The following is a 23,304-nucleotide window of genomic DNA, read 5'->3' as shown; positions in this document are numbered from 1 at the left end:
CGCCCTGCCACCCCCTGGTCAGGGGAAGGAGTGTCCCCGGGTCGCTCCTCGGCTTGGAGCTCGAGAACTTGGTGTTCGCCTTGAAGCGACTTAGGGGATGTTTTCCCCGAACTAGCCTACAGGCTGAAACCCCGGGGCTGGCACCAGCTCCTACACTTGTCTATTCTCTGGGAAAGAAAACAAGGTCCCTCTTGATTCAGAGGTGGGGGGGTGGGGGGTGTTGATTGTCACATTGCAAACTATCTGCCCCCAATTCCTCATTTTAGCCTCCTGGTATACCCTCCACACCAATCAACACGCGTCGTCCCACTCCCGAAAACGTCTCTCTATATTTTTCTTTCCTTTCCTTTGAAAAGGATGAAGTGAAATCATGTGGGTATTTTTTGTTGTTGTTGGCTGTTTGCTCTTTCCACATATAAAAGTCCCCTTTCCTCTAGATTCTTCCATCTTCTTTTCCGCCCATTTTCTATTCCTTCAGCGTTCCAGATTCAGGGCTGATTGACAAGGCGAAGGAGGACCCTCTCTGGTTCCGCAGGGAACTCCAGATGGGCCCGGCCTGGGGAGAGACGGCAGATTGGCGTCCCCGCGCCATGCCTCCCCTCCGCCCGCGTCCGGGGCTGCTTGAGAGCCCACCGCTCGGCACCAGCTCCGCCGCCCAAGCACCGGGATGTTTCAGAAGGGTGTCCGTGGGAATGCGCCCCGGGGTCCCAGGGAGCGCAAACGCTCGCTTAATTGCTGGAGTCAGGCTTGTTGGGGAGTGAGGAGCTTCCTAAAGACACCGACCTGACCCCCTGCCCGGCTGGGTCCAGCCGACCCACCTAGGGAGCCTCAGGTGGGGCCTCCAGGGAGGACGGGGGGCCGAGGTGGGCGAGCTGCGGCCTCCGGGCGCGCTGGGCTGGCTGGGGACCGAGCGCGAAGCCAGAACAAACGAGGGCAAACCGGACTGGCCCCGGAAGGTGTGCACGTATGGGTCCAGGGTCGGGGCAGGACCCGGCTTTGCCCACTAAGCCCCTGCGCGAAGAGGAAACACCTGCTACGCAACTCTGCACAACTTCCCGCCCCTCACCCCCGCGCTCCGAGCGCAGCGGGGCCTCGCCAGGCAGCTCAGCCTCCGAGCGCACTCTCGCTTCCCCGCGGTTCCGCGCGCTCCGCGCGCCCTTCCCCCGCAATTAGCAGGGGTTGCTGCGCCGAGACGCCGGCCGCCCTGCCCCGGCTGCTTAATAATCCGCACACGTGTGCGCCGGGCGGATGCCGCCCCCGCGCGGGTGGGCCGAGCTGCTGGGCGCGGGCGGGGGCCGGGGCTGCTCCGGCGGATCCTGGCCCACCCGGCTCGGGGCGCGAAGTCCTGGGCGCCCTGGAGGGGCCGCCGCAGGGAGCACAGCGCCTCTTGTGTCCTGGGGGTCCCAAGTCCCGCCTGTAGAAGCCAAGAAGTGGAATACAGGGTCCCAGGCCCCTGGCGTGCGCGGTGCGAGTGTGTGTGCGTGTGTGTGTGTGTGTGATTGCGCGTGGAGGGGCCGGGCGGCCGGTCTCACTGCGCTTCCGCCTGATGGAGGCAGCAGACGGTGCGCGCGGCTCCCCGTCGCCCCCGCGGGGGCCGGGGCCGCGTCCCCTCTGCGCCGCCGGGTCGAGTGGAAGCGCGATGCGGGCGGGAGGCTGTGACGCCAGCGCTGGCGCGGCCCTGTGTGCCCGGGTGGCTGGGGCGGGGGCGCAGGCCCCTCGGAGAGGGCGCCCGGGGGGCCCAGGTCGGACCTCTGCCGGGGGCGCCCGGGCCCCGGAGCGCAGGAGGGCTTCCCCGAGGAGTCGCCAAGGATGCGGGGGCAGCGCCGCGCGCGCCCAGGGGGCTGCTCCCGCGGCGGCGAAGGCGGGCGGGCAGTTCTGATTTGTGGGGCGGGATTCGTGACCTGTTTGCGAGTCGTGAGAGGCTGGAGGCGGCCGCGATTGCGGTCTTTAGGACGCGGTACCTTCTGTACCGCGGTCAACGGCTGGAGTTGATTGTGGAGGCTGAAGGGACCGGGAATCCCCTGTGATACTCTTTTTTCCTTTGGATTATTAACGCGATTGTGAAGGTTGGGTCTCATGTGTGCATACCTCCTTAAAAGCCCCGCAATTGCAGGGACCCCAGGAAAGGGAAGAAAGCTTGAAAGCCTCTCCCATCTTCATCTAATAAGTAGGTGGAATAATTCATTCCGTGAACACAGATTGCGCTCTTTATCCGGGGCTGATCTACGGGCTGTTTGGAGAAAGTTTGCTTCTCCGTTGCGTCTTGCCAGTTTGTGCAGCAAGGGGAATGCAGCTATTTGCAGGCATTATTCAGAAAGGTCCTAAAAAGAGTTACATACTTAGCTCTATGGGTCTCACCATGGGAAGCCTGGGGGAGAAAGGTGATGTTTCTCAAAATCTGTGATTCTGAAATTCACGGACACTTCCAGCAAAGATTTAAGCGATCCTTGCCAAATTTCCACAAAAACCTCTACAAGAAGAGGAAGGGAGGCAGAGAGGGAGGGAAAGAGAGAGAAAGAGAGACAGACGGACAAGGTTTCCCAGACCTTCATACTTCTATGAGTTGCCTCTATCATCACCAGGATAGATGCGAAGACCTTTCATTTGCTGGCTGGGATCCTCATGGCTAGGCAACTGCAGGGATGTGTCTATATGCACTGTCTCCTGGGGAACACAGGAAATTCTGTGAATAAGAGGCTTCCACGGACAAACCCTGATCCAGCACACACTAAAAAGGCAGGCCATCTAAGAGGAAGTTAGTATTTCTACATCCATGATTTGCTTAGCAAATCACATTTATTTTTTATTGAGTTGTCAAGGGGATTTTTTTTTTCCAAATTATAACTCTTCAGCCCATAGCTCTAGTGCTTCTGGAGCACCTATATAATTCTTCTCTGGGGATTTTAAGTCCTTAAGAAGGTAAGCAGAGGGGACACCTTCTTCCTAAATGACACATTTTATAAACTTGAACTAGTAGGACAGTGAGGTCTCATTAAACAAGTTCCAAGGAGCAGTAGCAGGTAGTAACTGATGGTAGATTCCCTCAGGTGTCAGAATCTGCAGGAACACAGGCCTGGAGACGACAGGGGTCACTGTTTTGATTCTGGCTTTTAGCTGGCCAGTCTTGCTTGATGGGCAGAGAGCCAGGAATGCAGTGGAAGTTCCTCCAGGCACAAACAGCTCCTCCTGGGGGCAAGGCTTCCTCAGTCTCCAGTTGACTGTCTGAAGCAAATACCAATAGGGCTTTGAAAATGTCAAGAAAATGGTTCTGCTTCCTTTAAGAAATAGATAAACAAAGGCTCTGGTGTCCAGTTAGCACTCATTGCAGACGAAACAGCAAATCCAGTGTAGACATTTCTAAGCTGTCAAAATGCAAATGGCATATTAAATACTCTGTGCTCTACTGAATTCTAAATGGGCTTCTGGTAAGTTTTCTGCTGAGCTCATGGTGAAAATAACTTGCATATATGTAACTTAAACTGCACATTCCCTTTAGCCTTTTATATGTCTCTGGTGAGGTTCATCTCACTCTAAAATTAAGAAGTTGCTTCAGGACTTCTTGCAGAGTAGATGACAAAGCTATATTGTCTTTTAGTTGTATTTGTTTAGCTAACACATCAGAAGAAGACATCTGAGTTAAAGGGATAGGTACTCTGTAGCCTATAGCATTTGCATCTGTGGGTTGCCTGGGCCCCTGTGCCACTGGAATAGGAAGCTGGGTTTCTGGACCAGTGGTGGTAACTGATAGAATCACACCAGCCCATTGTGCAGTCAGGCCACTATGGAAACCAGAAAAAGCTAATGTTTGAAACAAGAGAATTGGCTTGGATTTGCCATCTGGGGCACAGAAAAAAAATTCGTGGTCCTGAAATAATTGGTCCTGAAAGAAAGCAACCCCTTGATCTTGCCTTCAGCTTGCACAGCCACTGGGCTTAGAGAACAACCTCTGAGTATGAAAATCAGATAATCGTATTTAGGTATTTGCCTAAGTGCAAGGAAATAAGTCTCTTCTACGGTGATGTTAAGATGACCTTAAATGTTCTTTGACAAAATTAATCTGTCTATATGTAGGGTGGAATTTAGACCCAAGTGGATAAATACCAGAATTAAAATCCCCATTGTAGAAAAAAAGGATAGGAGAAAATTGTTTCACTGAACTGGTTAAAACTGACCGATTGTAACAGCTTTATGGAAATAATGTTCAGTGTATAGTCTCCCCTCCCCCCACATCAACCTCTTTGAAACACATTTTTTCTTTTCTTTTTTTTTTTTTTTTAACATTTTTTGAATTTAGCTGCAATTTCCTTAAACCATTCCTACCATGCCCTAGTTTGGGGGAAAGAAAGGGCCCTCAGCCCTGTAGGGAGGCTGCAGGCTTCTCTGTAGTCTTGGACACCTTTGTTCCAAATGGAGGAGATGTCACCCATCCCATTGAACAAAACCTCCTCCTGCATATGTGGGAAGCGTTCTACTTAGGAATAATACTTCAACAAATTAACTTGATTTAGAATCACTGTGACTTTGACCCATTATGTATCTTTTACCACATGTGTCTCTTGCTAAAACTTCTTTGATGAATGAAAAAAAAAAACATGCAGGCATGGACAAGTATTGAAAATAACTACTTTATCTTTAATGCTTCTGGTGCATTTTGCAGTTTACTGGTTGAAATCCTCCTGCTTTATCCTGCACTAGTTTTAGCTTTGGGAAAGCTATAAAAGGGATATTTCGCTGTTGTCATTCTCTCCAAATACAAGTAGAATAAAAGAGATGCTTCCATCTTAATACATATAATCTTAATGTGATTTTGCCCCCATTGTCTCTAAAGCCAGATGTGATGAATAATGCTTTGTAATTTAAAAATTATCCTTGTTACTACCATGAGATCAAGGGAAACAGAGGCATGAAAGAATCAAGCTGGTATTACTTTCCAGGTTTTCACCAGTGAATCACTTTTAGGATATTGTTACAACCTGAGACTTAAAAGGCATAAAACATTAGCCTGATTCTAAGCACCTTTATTCAGTTATTTTGGGGGTTGTATTTATTTTTGGAGGCCCTGCACCTTGGTAAGATTCAAGAAACCTCATATAACATGTTGATATTGTAAATGCAAATCCAAGGTAATGGATTTATTATCTGGGATTTATCATCATAATGGATAATTATGGAATTATCCAGATAACTTTAAGCCATGTGAATCTCAAAGAAAGCAGAGCAGCTTTTGAGGACATCAAGCATTTCTCCAGTGTATGTTTTGGGTACTAAACAGGTTCCTTTTGTTGTTGAAGATGTTGGCATTGTGGTCTTGATGTTGAGTTTTTGAGTAATCTTTTGCAAAATGTGTATGCATAATGATCACTTGAGGTCTTCTTTAAATGCAACTTTCAAGGCTTCTCCCCACAAGTGATTCTCAATAGTAGTTCTGAGTGGTGTCAGAGATCTATCTGTCTGTGTATCTATCTATCTACATATCTATCTCAACTACCCTTTCAGTGAGAGGCCTCAAAACCTAATAACCTCTTCACAGAGTGTTCACAGGCTAATTAGCCCACCCTGATTTCATTTTGAAACTACATAGTATGCTATGTAATGAAACTGTGCAATTATTTCAGAAGATTTCTTCTTTATCTTTAGTGTCTTCATTATCAGAGTTCATCATTCTATGCTGTTTAATCCTTTTTTTAAATGATTTTACAAGTAAGCTGAGATTCAAGTTCCTTGTCTGTAGTGTTTATATTATGGAATGACTTCAAGGGATTATTGTAGTCTTTCATATAAAAATATTGTAAGATAAATTATTTTACATTTTTTCTTTTTACTCTTTAGTATACTCTGATAAGGTTAGTGTTGTAGAAGAAGGAGCTAAGTGTTAGATTAAAATTGGAATTATTCAGGAAGTGTTCTCTAATGAATTAAAAACCTTTGAAATTAATTGTGAATTCTAAGCAGTTCTTTTCCAGATGCCTGGTGAATCTCTATGCCTTTCTTCACAGAAACTTCCTTATGTTTCCTCTTGTTGTTAATAGAAAATGCCTTTATTAGTCTTTTAAAAGTGAATAATTGTCAACATGAAGTTTATAGTATGCAAAATATGGGGTGGTCTCTCACTATTCCTGTTCCTATAAAATTCTGCACCCTTGACCTGCTTCTGGTTCTTAAAACCCCAGAACTCTCTGAGTGAATTTTCACCCCCTTTTTCTATCAGTAAATAGAAAATCAACATTAGAGACCTTTGACTTTTACGCAGATGGATAATCTTAAGAGATACAGAAAGTTAAACACAGCTCCTTCTGAGGAATATGGGTTCTCCTGGGCTTAAGAATATTCACTTTTCTTTCAAAGAATGAACCACAGACTGTGTTCAAAGGCTGTCAATAGCTTCTGTCTCCTATTTCAGACTTTTTGTGTGTAGTTAGGAAAGTGATGTACTTTGATGTGTAATACAGCTGTGGATAGTTAAGACTTGAGGGTGTGATTGACACTTCATACATAATAGAGGAGGAACCCTGACAACATAAGAAGGGTCACATTTTTATAAGAAATTAACAAAATGGAGCAGATACTTCCCTTCCTGCACTGGAAATGTAAATTTATCCAGCATCAATCTTGCTTTCCTTGTTCTATCTCATTCTTGTTCTCCTTTCTTTACAAGATATGATTATTGTGAACAACTTAAATCCAGCCATTAGAGTTTTCCTTTGTTTATGGCTCTAGAAATGAGGTTGCAGGGCATCTGCGGACTACCTGCTCAACATGCATGCACTGTTTTAAATGGAAACAATGTGACATTTTCAAAATGTAAATCCTTATACTTGAAAACAATTGTAGATAATATCAAGGGAAATTCAAGTGAGAAAAATCATCTCAGTATTAGGTAGAATTATGTTTATTATGTTTATTAAATTATGTTTACACATTTAAGCATCTGGGAGGGGCTGCTATCATTGGAGGGAAATGTATGCATGTGTGCTCAGTCACTTCAGTCATGTCTAACTCTTTGCAGCGCCATAAACTCCTTCCCAGGAGCCTGCCAGACTCCTCTGTCCTTGGGATGCTGCAGGCAAGAATGCTGAAGTGGGTTGCCATGTCCTTCTCCAGGGGATCTTCCCAACACAGGGATGGAACCCACATCTCTTACATCTCCTGCGTTGGCAAGTGGGTTCTTTACCACTAGCGGCCCCTGGGAAGCCCAGGTGAGTGTATGTTTCTAGTCAGTTACCATACTTAGCAATGAAGCCCCTGGGGCCAGAGAAGAGACTTGGGATGTCTAGACTGTCAGTAGGATTATGGTTATCCTTCTGCTCAGTTGAAGAGTTAGGGCAGGCGCCCACCCAAATCACTCCGTTCAGTGTCCCTGGAGTTGACAAGCACCCGGTGTTTACCTACACTCTTTAACAAAGGAGACTCTGAATGACGGGTGCCCCTCACAAAACTTGCGCTCTTCAAAACAAAATGAAAACTGAAGCAACTTGACTTTGATGAGTGATTATACAAAGTGTCAGAGACATTGAGGGTCATGCAGATGTGGGAGGGGGGTTCCTATAAGAGCTGGGGTCTTGATACAGCCTTGCAAAGAACGGAGGAGAAGGAACAGGGACAGAACTGGCCCGACGACAGGCAGCAGGGTGCCGAGGACAAGGTGAAGATACAGCCATACGTACTGATGCTTAGAGGACTCCTCCTCAGAAATTCTTCTGTGCGTCTTGAAGGCTAAACGAGGCAAGCACACTACTGCTCTGAGACTGTTTAAAAATATGGAGATGCATGTCTTTTTCAGGCCTCCCTCTTCTTTTCTTCACATGCCCAGTGGGTCAGGCTGTACCCCACTTGGGCTGGGAATCTTACAGCCGTCAAACTATCCTCCTGCTTTCTTGCACATGCAATTTCATCTGTGAATAACCACTGTTCTCCAGGACCTGATTCTGTTTTTTGTGTGTGTGAGTCAAACTCATGTGTCAAAACTGTTTTGTGAAAAGACTCATAGGGGAGAGATGACCTGTGGAAGGTATCAGTCATGGTTTTTTCTGGTGAGTCTGAGTAAACTCCGGGAGTTGGTGATGGACAGAGAGGCCTGGCGTGCTGCAGTCCATGAGGTCGCAAAGAGTCAGACACGACTGAGCCACTGAACTCAACTGATGCATGATTTATTTTTTCACATATCTGATCTAGAACATGTCAGAATAATTAGCTTTGAAATCCTATACCCAGGTTATTACTGTGCCAAGCTTATTTGATTCATCCGTGCTTCTTCCTCATAACTGTTACTCTTTGTATACAAAGTAAGGTATCTGGGGTGTTTGTAATTTTTTCCTCTTCTAGTGATAATAATTTAATGATATTAGAGCGTGTTTAGATATGTCAACCTACAGTTGTCATTTTGATCTTCATGGCTATTTTCTCACTGCTTTTTAATTTGAAAGAATTTTGTAAGAGGATTACAGAACAAAAAGGAAGTAATCAGTCTCTTTCTTTAACCACTGCAATTACACAATTACCTTCCCATTGTTCTCTAGTGGCAACAAAACATGTAGACGTGACAAGGCATCGGGTGTTTAGAAAATAAGAGGTCTTCTGACCCAAAATTACCAAACCTGTAGTCATGCCAAGCTGGGGGGTATGATTTATAGCTCCTAGCAAATATGTGTTTCTTTCAGTTTTATGATGGATGGACAGTAAGAGACCTTTTTTTAAAAAAAGAAAAATTATTTATTTTAATTAGAGGCTAATTACTTTACAATATTGTAGTGGTTTTTGCCATACATTGACATGAATAAGCGACCTTTTAAAAAAGAGTGGGTATAAAACTGTGAAGTGTTACAAAAGTGTGAAGTGATGGTGGGTTTTCTTACTTTTGTATGTAAAACCAAAAATCTGTGAGAAGGGAAAAAGTTTCATAAGTGGGAGATCTTGTGTCATTTATTGAAGCCTTAAAATCAGAGAAAATATATTTGGGCCACATTTTTATGCCTGTTAGCGAGAGTTTATTCTTTGTCCCAATTTAGGAAAGATTGAAGTCAAAGTTGGAGACGTTCATAGCGAGATCATGTCACGTAGTCCTGAGGTCCATGTGTTTATCCACCCTGCAGTCTACACACCACAGTTAAGAGCCGGAAAACTGTGTCGTGAAGGACAGCTGGAGGGGCGTCTTCCTTCTCAACACTGTCAGCCAGCTATCGCTGTTCCAGGTTACTGCCACAAGCTCAGCGCTTTGACAGCACACAGGATTTCGGTTCCTGTGGGTCGGGGTCTGTGCACAGTTTAGCTGGGTCACATGCCCTCTGCACGTGGTCTGACAAGACTGAATCAAGGCATTGCCTGGGGCTGTAGTCTCATCTGAAGTTCAGCTGGGGAAGGACCCAGTCCTGAGACAACTCAGGCGGCTGGCAGAATGCTGCTCCTTGGGATTGTAGGACCGAGAGCTTAATTTTGCCACTAGCCATTGGTCAGACCACACTCTCAGTTCCTTGAGAGGCCACCTGTGGCTCCTTGCCACCTGGGGCTTCCCAACGTGGCTCAAAGGCAGAAAAGGAGAGAGATCCCAGCAGGTAGGGTGCCATGGTGTTATACATTATTGGATGATCATGGGCACACAGACATACGCAGCACATCACCGTTACATTATTCCATGGGTTAGAAGTGACACCCGGGTCCTGCCCACCTCAAGGGGCAGAGAACTATACAACATAAACACCAGGAGGCAGGGGTTGTGGAGACACCCTGAGAGTCAGCCCACCGTGGTGTCCTAGAAATATGCCAGCGGAGAAAGAGCAACATGCAGTCAATAAGTAAGTGGCCCAGGACTCGATTAAACATGGGCAACAGATACAAATATTTTACAGAAAGAACAAGCATAAATAATAAATGTAGGAAGAAGATCCCTACACTTACTATTGATCAATTCTTTTCCCCAATGCATTTGTAACACTACAACTGATATGTCACGTGTTAGCACATGCTTAGAGGAATCATTTCCTTACATTTTGGTTGAATATCTAGAAAAATTCACGGAGGAGATGCCTTGGCTCTACCAATCACAATTCTGAATTATCAAATATTTCAGCCCAGAAATGTGATACACCCTGAAGCAATAGATGCTTATTCATTTTAGCCTTCTCATAGTGAAAAATTAGAACTTAAATGTCCATCATCTTAAAATACCTAAATAAATTGTTGTATACAACACACTGTTGCCTTTATGAAAGTGTGTCCATGATAAAAGATTCAGTTGAAAATTCAAAATAATATGCATTCTTTCCCCATTTTCATGTAAAGGAAAAGTCAAGTTACTTCTATACATATGTAAACATATTTGAAAAGATGCACACATAGCTTTGACATTTAAGTGTCCTTTGATTTTTTTTGGTAACTATGTTAAACTTCTCTAAATAAAATAAGAGTTTTTGAATTGAAAAAAAAAACCTGGAAAAAAAAAGTAGCTTTTATCAGATCATGCTGATGAGCAAAGATAGATTATATGACTTTTGAACTTGAAGTGACTTTCAAGTTCATAAGTCCACTCTCTTTTCCTTGTGGTCAGAGGCCTGTGTCTTGCAAAATTCACAGTGAAAACGGAGTTAGAACTCAGCGTAAGCACACATTCTTCTCGTGGAGCCCGCATGCGTCTTGCTGACCCCACTTTCCCTCTCAGCCCAGAGGAGGTCTAACTGGCCATCTGCACCCACTTACATCCCTGTCCCCTGGGGTGAGAACAGTGACAACACTGAGTGTAATCTCCTGACATGATCTTCTGGGAACACAGTATGGCTCGGAATATTCTAGGCTTAAATTAAAAACCTGCTATTATCCTGGCAGCTGGAGAAGCACATTCAAGTTTCATACTAGTGAGATGGTTCAGAATCACTGGAGGTTGGGGTTAGCACTGTAGAACCCTCAGTAGGATGGAAATGTCTTAAAGGATTTTGCCAATTGTTAAATGCTTAACTGCTGATAATTTTTTAGGTCAATAAAAACAATGCTGCAATGTTACCTAGCTTGTGCCTCCTTTGTGTTAATAGCTAATACATTTTCTATCAATGGCCATTTGAAGGACATCTTTGTCATTGCAGGATATTTAATTCTGAAGAACTCAACACTTGAAATTCTGCCCTGTGAAATGTTGGGACTGCTCCAATTAGTATAGTGAGCCAGTTGCCTTTTTTGCATTTCTTAGTGATCAAAAGCACTTGAATTATGAAATCACTCCATGAAAGTGAAAACCAGCTTATTTTTTCGATTGACCATGAATGTCAGAGAATGGAGATACTTTCCTTAAGTTTTTGTGTGCTCAGGGGTACTACTTTGGAGAGGATACATGGAAATGCTGTGTTTTATGTGTCTGACAGCATCCTCCAGGCTGCAAAACAGTCAAGTTCGGTTTCCATATCTGTCTCCGGTAATGTGTGCCTTAAAGGACATAAAACTCTATCATACACTGTTTCCTCATTTTTCCAAAAGAATATTGAAGTGAAAGTTGCTCAGTCGTGTCTGACTCTTTGTGACCCCTTACAGTCCATGGAATTCTCCAGGCCAGAACACTGGAGTGGGTAGCCTTTCCCTTCTCCAGGGAATCTTCCACCCAGGGATCGAACCCTGGTTTCCCACATTGCAGGCAGATTCTTTACCAGCTGAGCCACAAGGGAAGCCCACGAATACTGGAGTGGGTAGCCTATCCCTTCTCCAGGGGATCTTCCTGACCCAGGAATTGAACCGAGGTCTCCTGCATTGCAGGCAGATTCTTTACCAACTGAGCTATCAGGGAAGCCCAAAAGAATATTAACTGGACTCAATATTCCATGAATTTCATAAATGAGCACAGGTAAAAAGCCTTAGAAAGGTGTCTGGCAGTTACTTATGTTAAGTAAATGTTAACAACTGCTTTATTATGACAACTAAAATATTAGACTGTCAATTCTAGTTATGGCTACAGAAGTAACATTGGGGAAAGACTTGTTTTTCTGGAGAGAAATTATTTATAAGTGGAGATTAATAATTTAATAATAGTATTCTGATGCAAATGAGTGTCTTGTATTTTATAAGAATCATTCTGCTACTAGTTTCTTTAGTTCTTTGGGATGTTCAAAATACTTTTACATTCCCTACTTCATTGACAGATTTAAGAAAAAATATATATAAATTTCTAAGTGAGGTCAGGTGATAACTGGATCCCTGTCATGATTTGGCCTCATGCATTATGTTTGTGTTAAATAGCATTAAATGCTCAGTACAGTCACTCTGATGAGACATGTTTTATGGTCATTTATGATCAGGAAGCCTTGAGCATATGAAGTGACCATTAGAGACACAATTAAAGAGAAGACAAGAAAACTTTCCAAAACAGGATTGTCTGAAGGGTCATGGGCTGTGAGTATTCTTGACACCGTGCCATTCCTTTGTGTTCTGCAAGAGTTTATGCATTTTTCTAACTGCTTAGCTTTGTTCCCCCCGAGTAAACTATCTGGGGCTTGTTTTACAGAGAACATTTGAAATGGTATGCCTTGCCAAGTGAGCCTTGTGCAGAGCAAGGCAGAAGAGGTCTTTGCCAGGCGGTGTCATGAACCTTACCTTTCTGGACATGAAAAACTGTCAGTGAAATTGGACACTCTGGGTGATTAGAGTCTGTAAGAGTGTTAGGGCCCTATTTGCTGACTTAGATTTGAAACCCCTCTCTGGAGATGGAGCCATGCCATCAATAGTGCCAGGAGGGTCAGGATGCCCTGGCCATTTCTTGTGGTCCAGACTTCTCAGTTTAGAGTCTCATCACTCAAGTACAATTGACCATCAGATTGAAAAGCTGCTCAGACCTCCTAGTCCAGCTCTAGATCTGAATACTTGTGTTGGATATTCAAAGGCAGAGTCTGTCGACAAAAATAATCAATAAGCAATCAATAATAAGAGTGAAAGTGAAAGTCACTCAGTCGTGTCCAACTCTTTGTGACCTCATGGACTATATGTAGCCCGCCAGGCTCCTCTGTCCATGGGATTCTCCAGGCGAGAATATTGGAATGGGTTGCCATGCCCTCCTCCAGGGGATCTTCTCAAGCCAGGGTTTGAACCCAGGTCTCCTACATTGCTGGCAGATTCTTTACTGTCTGAGCCATCAGGGAAGCAAGAATAGAAAAGTGTTTTATTGGAGCCAAACTGAGAACTATAGCTTAGAAGTCAACTTCCCAGAGAACTTTGAGAAACTGCCCTGGGTATTCAGCACAATTTCATGTCTTGTCAGAACAAAGACCATGAAACTAGTCAAGGATACATTCCTTCAAGGTTTCAAAAATAAAAGACAAGGATGAATACAGCAAGTCAGTGTGGCCTTGACACCTGGAAGGAAGGAGTCTCAGCATTGGTATCCCAGGAAGGGAAGCATTTAATCTTTACTTTTAACATGGACATTCTTTGCTTTTGGTCAGTGTGACCATTTCTTTAATAATTAAAGCAGGTGTACAATGTATAGTCAGTAGGCCACAAACAGGCTGTCCTAGTTAGCATGAAATTCAAAGTAGTTCATCTGTAAGCCAGAATGACTTCCCCAGGCCCCGACATCTGAGCACTTCTCTTGTGAAGCCGCACGTGTGGAAGCCACAGTTAGTGTGACATAGACGCGTCCCGCACGGCAGTCTGTCCAGGGTCATGCGATCAGACTTTCAGAGCCGGCCACCCAGGACCCTTGTGGCCTTCAGCCAAACACAAACCCTTCAAAGTTGGGTGAGCCTACTCAGTCTTCCAAGGGAAAGTATCTCTCTCCAGCGTGGCCATGCTTAGCAGAGTGAGCTTAGTGAGATCCACCGGACATGGCCTTGAGTGAGGTGCGTGCTGTCTGCGGGGGGCTCTTCTCGGGAGTTCTGGGAATTCCATCTTTCATGCCACTTTAATGGCCCAGAAAAGGGAAGTCATTGCTCCCCAGTGTGTACAAGACCAAGGTTACGTCCTCACTGCTCACACACACCAGTCTCCCCTTGCTTGAAATCCTCTGGCCTCGGCCACAGGAAGAGCTGCTGAGTGAGCTTATGCTGTGTGATGCTGTGGTGAAGCTTCTTGCCTCATTTCCGAGTGGAAGTCTAAGTACCCATGTGACTTTCGTAGAATAACTCATATTCCATTTGGCTATTCCTGAAGGAGCTTCCCAGGTGGCTCCATGGGTAAAGAATCCGCCAGCAATGCAGGAGATGTGGGTTCGATTCCTGGGTCAGGAAGATCCCCTGGAGGGGAGGGCATGGAGCAGGAATACCTGCTGCAGTATTCTTGCCTGGAATATCCTTGGCGGGCTCCAGTCTGTAAGGTCCCAAAAAGTTGGACGCAATTGGAGTGACTGAGCACACACGCACGAAGGAGCTATGTCATCAATGAGCTTATTTAGAGACAGAGGCAGTTAACAAAAGTATAAAACTAGTGATCAACATTATATAGAAAGATTAAGAACCAGTGGTGATGAACCCATGGTCCATCTAGAGAAGAGCACCAACATGAGTGTTGGTGGTAAAGTTCGTATAAAAACGAGCACTTCGCAGGCACTCACCATGGCCAGATCTCATGCATTTGAGATACATCTGACAGGTTTCAATACCTGAAGCAAAGACAACAGCAAAAGCCCCGATTCCACCGCTTCAGAAAACACTTGATTCCCCTCTGGGTTTTCTTTGCTAATCACGGACGAGTGATGCATCTCGGCATTTCTTTCATATTTTTGCACTAAAGTGGCACTTGACTTTAATAAATATTTGATAAAGAAGGAGGCCCGTGGAAGGAGTAGATGTGCAATATACCTACCGTATTCAGTTTGTTTCTGAAATGACACATTTCCAACAAGTCTGTGCTGGGCTGGGCATGGGGGTGGGGTTGGTCAACAGATAGTTCTGAGGCAAAATACCACCTTAGCTTGTGTAGGTTGGAGGCAGCCAGTCATAGATCAATGTCAGCACATGAGGCATTTGTTTTAAAGCTATTTTTGTTTGAAGTACAGTTGACTTACAATGTTGTGTTAATTTCTGCTGTGAAATTTACAAGGCAAACTGAGTCAGTTTTATATATGTGTGTGTGTATATATATATATATATATATATATACATACTTTTAAAAATAGTCCTTTCCATTATGACTTATCATAGGATAATGAATATAGTTTTCTGTGCAAAGCTATTTTTAGATTATTGGATTCTTTTGTACATGGTAAAAATATCAGTTCAAAGAAATTTATACATATTGAACTTTATATAGGCAAGGCTGAAAACAATATGCCATGCTAGAGGGGCAACATAAAATCAGTCTGTATATTTTTAATAAAATTATATTCAAGAACAAATTGCTTTTTTCATTTTAAGATGCCTTCACTAATTTAGTGCAGTAGGTAAGTAGAATACTTATTTTAAGACACTTGAAAGTATCAATAAGACAAGGAATAACCGACTTTTGAAGTTGTTACCCCATATACTCATATATAGATTGTTTTTACATGATTTGCAATAGCCCCATAATAATTATAAACCAATTATTGACCTTTATTTCTAGAGTGCCATTACCTGCAGATGAACAGAAGCTCCATTCCAATCCAGAAAGGGCTACCTGTCCACTGTACAAGGCTTCTTTTTTCAATCAGATTTTCTCATAGTAAATAAAATTGGTTTATTTGGAGGTAGCAACCTAGGAAACAGTATTGATCCTTCCCGATCAGCTTATCACACGCCCTTCTGGGCTATAGTAGCAGTGCCCATTGTCTTTCTTCCCTTACTGTTACTGCCAATAGAATATACACGGTGGTGACTGTCCCTCGCTGTTGCGGCCTTTGCTCTCCCAACACTCGGGTGAGGTCTGTGCTCACGGGACTTCATGGAGGCCCCGAGGAGCTCATTGGTGGGCAGATGACAAGTGATCCCCTCAGACCAACGCCTGTTTCCTTCAGAGGCTGTGTCTGTGCCTGGCGCCTGCAGGATGGGGTCTCTGGTCCACGACCTCTTAGCTTGGGGACCTCCTAGGCTTCAGTTTCTTCATCCGAAAAACACGTAGGCTAGTCCTTTCCCTTCTGCCCTGACATGCTTGACTTCTATTCCAAGTGTAGTAATAATCAGCTAATCAATACATAATTAGAGGGCAACAGCAGAGCCTTCTACATTCAATAAGACCACTTGCTGCCCGGAGGTAGAAGGAATTCATGGTGTGTGTATGTGTATGTGTGTGTGTTTAATTTTTCCTGTTCCTTTCTTATGTCTAATGCACTGACCTGGGTCATCTGTGGTTTCCTCAAATGACACAGAGCAGACATTTCCTTTAATTAGTATAAGATGAAATTAATTACTCTCTGAGCCTATTTCTCCTGGTATTTTCAGAACCCCTTTGAAAAATAGGAGTCACCTTGGTGTATTAAAAGCACCAGATTCTTGGTATCATTTTAATGCACTGGGAGCACCAGGACCACTGCTTATCTTTATCACGTGGATCTCACCCTTCTGGAAAGAAAGTGTTTATTGCAGCTTTGGGGTAGAAGCTTCCTTTCCCAGATTTATCACCAAATGTGAATGCCTTCCGGTAGAGCTGAAGGAAAACATCCATTTTCCCAAAGTGTTTGCCCTTTGTCAGTTTCGGAGTGAAATCTATTAATACTGTCTAATAACTTTCTCTTTTTCTAACCCAGGAATCAGCATTAATGATCAGCTATTGTTTATGTGGGTGCTTCTGTAGTTGCAAACTTCTTATAATACTTAATAGCTTACAGTATCTTTGGAAGAGAACTCAGTACTGTCCTTGATCACCTCCTATTTTCCTGACAAGGCATATGAGGCTTAAAATGTCGCCTGCTCCCAGCCACATGAAAAAGACTGCAGACGTTTTCCCTCCAACCTTTGTCCTAATCAGAGGTCTCTGAGTCTAATCATTGTTTCTCCTTACCTTCCAACAGCCCCATCCTGCTACCATATAAAGAGTGAAAGAAAATCTATGTTGCAGCTTGTGATACTACAAAGGTCTACAGTATTGACTAGGGTGTTTTCCTGAAGAATCATACATAGCAGATTGCCTTTCTAGTGATTTTTCTTGAAATCATTTTCATGAGGTGAGCATTCTCCTTCAGCACCTAATCGTGAAGACCCTGTATTTGTAAGATTCTTCTGAAGTTCTGTCAGACATTTTAAATGTGTCCAGAATCCAAATATGCAGGCTGGCAATAATCCAGGGACCCCTTTTTGTACTCAGCCACATGTTAATTGCTGATCACTGAGGCTCCGCTCTGGGAAATAAAACCCTGCCCATAGAGGACAAGCTGAAATTTCTCCTGGTAGCATATTACTTTATTTTAAATCACTTTCCTTTTGAAAAGCTACTTTCTCTTCTACTTTTGGAAACAGGCAGACTTTGGAGGAAAGGATTTTCAGCTGGGTTGATTGTGTTGGATTTCTTATATGGAAGGAGCAATTACGGGGCAGGTACAGAAGTGATGTTATTCTTGGGCAGGGTGGACTTAATAGTATTTGACGATCTGTGGAGATACAAAATTAGACTTTGTCAACCTTAAGTTTTTTTCTTATTGAAGTGTAGTTGATTTACAATGCCATATTAGTTTCAGGTATACAGCGTAGGTTCAATATTTTTATAGATGATAGCCCACTTAAAGTTATTATAAAATACTGGCTATACTTCATGTACGGTATATCCCAGAGCTTACTGATTTTATGCTTGGTAGTTTGTGCGCCTCCGTGTTCTGCCCCTGCCCTCCCTCTCCTCACTGCCCACTCCCCACTGGTGCACTGCTTTCTTCTCTGTACCTGTGTCTGTTTCTACTCGGTTATAGTCACTCTTATATTCATTCATCTCGTAGATTCCACATAGACATGAAAGTATACAGTATTTGTCTTTGTCTGACTTACTTCATTAACAATAATATCCTCTAGGTCCATCCACGTTGTTCAGTTCAGTTCAGTTGCTCAGTTGTGTCCAACTCTTTGCGACCCCATGAATCGCAGCACGCCAGGCCTCCCTGTCCATCACCAACTCCCGGTGTTTACTCAAACTCATGCCCAAACTCAGCCATCTCATCCTCTGTTGTCCCCTTCTCCTCCTGCCTCTAATTCCTCCCAGCATCAGGGTCTTTTCCAATGAGTCAGCTCTTCACATGAGGTGGCCAAAGTACTGGAGTTTCAGCTTCAGCATCAGTCCTTCCAATGAACACCCATGACTGATCTCCTTTAGGATGGACTGGTTGGATCTCCTTGCAGTCCAAGGGACTCTCAAGAGTCTTCTCCAACATCACAGTTCAAAAGCATCAATTCTTCGGTGCTCAGCTTTCTTTATAGTCCAACTCTCACATCCATACATGACCACTGGAAAAACCATAGCCTTGACTAGACGGACCTTTGATGGCAAAGTAATGTCTCTGCTTTTTAATACACAGGTACAGTAAGCGTCTTTTAATTTCATGGCTGCAATCACCATCTGCAGTGATTTTGGAGCCCAGAAAAATAAAGTCTGACATTGTTTCCACTGTTTGTTGCAAATGGAAAATTTTCATTCTTTGTACAGCTGAGTAATATTCCATTGTATATATCTACCAAACTGTCTTTATTCATTCATTGGTTGATGGACATATGTATTGCTTCCATATCTTGGCTCTTGTAAATAATGCTTCATTATTTACAAGTGAACATCGGGATCCATATATCTTTTTAAAATTAGTGTTTTAGATTTATTCCTATATATGTAGGAGTGGAATTGCTGGATTTTATGGTATGGAATTCTATTTTCAGTTCTTTTGAGGAACCCTCATACTCTTTTCCATAGTGCTTGCATTAATTCCTCTAAGGAAAAAGAAACAGAAGCACAAATAAACAAATGAGACATAATTAAATTTAAAAGCTTGTGCATAGTATAGGGAACATCTGCAAAATAAAAAGATAATCTACTGAATGGGAGAAAATATTTGCAAATGGTATGCTAGGTGAGTGATTAATATTTAAAATATATAAACAGTTCATAAAACTCAATATTAAAAAAAAACAAAAAACAAATGACCCGATTGAAAAATGAGCAGAAGACATAAATATGTGTTTCTCCAAAGAAAATGCAGAGATGGGCAGTAGGCATAGAAAATGTGCTCAACATCGCTACTCATCAAAAATCAGAATTTCAATGAGGTATCCCCTCGTATCTGTCAGGACAGATATTATCAAAAAGAAAACGCGTCGCCAGTATCAGCCATGTTTGATCACAGAGACTGTTTGTTTTCTCCCTACACTGGGCAGGAGTGAACTCTGCAGGCTTCAGTGCAAGTCAACAAGGCTTCTATGTCTTTATGTTGGTTTGTGAAGTTACATATTTAAGTGCTAAAGGAGTTCTGGAGACCACACTGGGAAAAGTAGTGCTTCAGTACAAGCAGATCTTATTTTCAGTGCAAGTAACTTTCACTAATACTATTGACACTGATGCAAATATTTATTCAATTAACTTTATTGAACACCCCCTGAAAGACAAGTCCTGTGCTAGTTGCCATGGATTCAAGGTAAATGAAATGAAGTCCTTGCTCTAAATTATTGTACATTCCAATAAAGATGATTTTCCTCAATAATGTGATCAGATTACTCAAAAGAAAAAAGACACTACAAAATTATGAAACATGCCGCAAGATATTGGATCTTCATAACAGGATCCATGCTTCTCAATATACTATTACATTTAATAAACATAATATAGTCTGAGTTTCTATTGATTGCCCAAGAATTTTGAATCATTTAGATTTTATGTGCTGTTTTTCCTACTCTGTGATATCCTTAAAAGGATGAAACTTATGAAATAATAGAATCAAATTCCACAGAAAGTCTAATGATTTTTTAAAAATTGGTATAGTACTAGTTTACAATGCTGTTAGTTTCAAGTATGTAGCAGTGTGATTCAGTTATACACATATATCTAGCAGATTCTTTTTCCTTAAAAGTTATTAGAAAATGCTACACAAAAGGTCCTTGTTAATTGTCTGTTTTATATATACTACTGTGTATATGTTAATACCAAATTAACATAGCAAATTATTTTCAATTCGTAAAGAATGACAGCTGAACCACACAATATTTATAAAACTATTCTCCCAAAATAATGTCGGTACTTTCATTCATCCAGTGCAAACATTCATGTGAGTTCATTTTGTTTCAGACATTAGGAAGAAAAATTCAGGAGGTAAAGTAATTAAGAAGACAACATAAAACTCCTGACTTCCTGGTGCCTATAATTTAGACTTTATAAATCTTAAGTTTTTTTTTTTTTATTGAGATATAGTTGGTTTAAATATTATATAAGTTTCAGGTATACAGCGTATACCTGTGATATACATATATCACAGCGTAGTGATACTTTATAGATTATAGCCCATTTGAAGTTCTTATAAATATTGACTATATTCCCTTCCCTGGGCAGTATACCCTTGTAGCTTTCAACTTATTTATCATCGCCAGAAAATGTGTTTGTACTTATGCAGTCTCAAGGATGAATTCCCTACCTAACACAGAACTTCTTTCTTTGAGATCCTTGAAAGAAAATGATTTCTCTTTGAAGATCATTTAGCATCCTATTCCAGAGCTGTATGATTCCCATAGTAGGAAAAATTTGTACCTCTATATACTGAACCCAAGTCTCCATTCCTATAACTTCTCCATGTGTGGTCTTATTTCTGCCTACCAGAGCAGCATGTAATAATATCACTCTTTCTTTCACCAGACAGATCCGAAAATACAGGGAAACAGATTTTTATGGTTCTTACCTTCCTCTCCTCAGCATTTTTTTTTTTTTCTCCCTTACATTCCTCCCACCCCCTGCAAGTCCCTTGAGACTTCTGTTTTTGGCTGTTGCTTTTGAGATAAATACGAATCCATAATAACTATTTATTACACCTAAAATGTATGATGTCTGTTCCCAGTGAATAGCTTTTATGGAAAATATCTTATAAATAATCAAGTACTATTAAATAGTATGCCTGAGATAACAGAGATTGAAAGGCTTTTTTCCCCTTTTAGAAATTATTTGGTCAAATCAATTTATCTTTGAATTCTCTGTTTTTCAAATATAATAGTGGGAGTTTTATTCATTTTCAAAGAAATGTAACTTGCAAAAGTTGATAACATTTGTACAAGGAAGGTGAGAATGGAAGATAATTTATTTCAAAATACCTTTCTTCTGTTTATGTGCAAAGAAATAAGAAAAAACTATACATATTTGTGCGTGCCTTTGCAATTAGAAATTACAGTTTGAATGTGCAATAAACATAGCCTACTGTTAAACACATTTCTGACTTAAAACTCTAGAAATTAGGTCAGATAAAAATAACTCTTCCTCATTTTCCTTCTTTAATTTCATAGTAATTATAACAAATAGCACCTGTGTTCCAGCTTTCACCCCCCCCCCGCCTCCAAAAAAAAAAAAAAAAGACTAGAATTAAAGAAATTTGAGTTACTATAATGTTAGAAGAATGTCTTCTAAGTATCCCTTTACGAAATGGTATCTATTTTACCATAGTGACTGTTATGTAGTATCAGAGTTAATTCATGTTTCAAGAATAGATGTGGAGGAAATTCATACTGAAATCATGTTGAAGAGTTTTTATGTAAAAATTGGTTTTAAGCACTTTATCAACTTTTAATATAGGTATTTGATAGCATTAAATCTCATTTTTCAAAGATGCCATCTTTATGGCACTTGGGTTTGGTGCTTAAAAACTACAGATTATAAGAATTGGAAGAGACCTTAGATTTCATTTTTTTCAGTCTTAATTTGGTGTGTGAAAGAAATACTATTCAGGTGGGAAAATACAGAAAGTGAAGAGCAAGTGAAGACTGAAGCCTATAGAACTGTCACTTCTTACTGAGCACAACCTGATGTTCCCCTCCTTGAAACTACGAAGTTCATGAAGTCTCTTCTGAATATACAAATGTCACAGGCGAACACAGGATTTAAAGTAAATCCAATCTTTGTTGCATAATCATGCATTTTGTCACTTTCCTTTTCAGTGAAATATTGAAATAACTTTCTGAAATGTATCATACTTTTTTTTTGGTGATTTAAACTGGGAAGTTATCTTGGTTTTTGAGCTTCCATAGATGGTAAATTCTTTTCTTTGGTTTTATAAAAAAAACAAAGAATGACATTTGCTTTATTACAGAGTCCAAGTTGTAAATTAAAATGGCATTTGCCAGGCTATTTATTCATAAGGTTTTATTTAAATCTTTTTATGATATATTTAAATGACACAGTCACAAACACTTTCTGTTATTTCAAGGAGTAGATATGTTTCCGGTAACAAAATGAAAAATGGTTAGTGTTTAGTCGTTTGTGTCTTACGCTGCCCAAAGTTATCAAGATGAATCTTAACATTTTTAAAATACCTTTTTTATTACATGAGAAGAGAATTATAGCAAAGGTCATAAATGACTTGCTACATTTTATCCAAATAGAGTATCTTTCAAGAATTTTGTAAAGTTGGTGAAGATAAAAGCCATGATAACACTAGCAATAAGACTGATATCACTTTTTGCATCTTTTGTTCTGGATTCTTGAATACTTAGTTCTTTGCATAGTTTGGTTTTCCTCATCTTACAGACCAGGACACTGAGGGTCAGAAAGAGAAGTGTCACAAGTTTTTCTGTCCCCAAAATGGCTCAGCGGCAGGATCAGGAATAAGTTTCAGATCTGAAGTCCATCCTGCTTCAAATAATAAATCAAGAACGTCCTTTTCAACTTTGACAGCATTTTTACAAGGAATTGCTTTCTATGTTAGCTTTATGTGAAACTGAACAATAACTTATTTTATGTTCTATTATTGAAAATTAAATTGATTTTAGATTTTTAGGTCTTGAAGGAGTAATTAATGTATGCACCATGTGAAACATAATAAATATTTAAAACATGCAAATGTGTATTTCAATCCAATTTGACCATAATGTAGTTAAAATTGAGTACCTCAATTTTAACCCTCAATTGAGTAGCTGTTTCAGCCATCTCTCTTTTGGCTTATATGGAGTAACACAATGTCCTACTTATTTAAGAGAGATAAAAATTGACTACTATCTTAAAGCTATTTTTTAATTAGAATACATTAAAACTCTAGACAGAACTCTCACTTTCTTCTGCTCTACTCAGAAATTAAAATAGTACATTATACATGTACATCATGTAAGAGAATGAACCACTCTAGATTGTAATCTCCCCCACGGGTCCCAGTGTTAGAGGCACTCCTATAGGTTCAGGTTGAAAAGCATGATAGTATAATCCTTTGAATAGTTTAATAAAGGCTAGATTTTTGAGAGGCAGAGGCAATGGCACCCCACTCCAGTATTCTTG

At 41.5% G+C, this 23,304-nt stretch overlaps 1 protein-coding gene across 1 annotated transcript in view; it reads left to right on the top strand.

Moving 5' to 3' along the window:
• Positions 1–23,304, top strand: part of CSMD1 (CUB and Sushi multiple domains 1) — a 2,014,689-nt gene that overhangs the window by 883 nt on the left and 1,990,502 nt on the right. The window lies entirely within an intron of this gene.

Source organism: Cervus elaphus, chromosome 32 (assembly GCF_910594005.1).
Source record: "Cervus elaphus chromosome 32, mCerEla1.1, whole genome shotgun sequence".
Taxonomy (NCBI): domain Eukaryota; kingdom Metazoa; phylum Chordata; class Mammalia; order Artiodactyla; family Cervidae; genus Cervus; species Cervus elaphus.
This window is presented reverse-complemented; position numbering and strand designations above follow the sequence as displayed.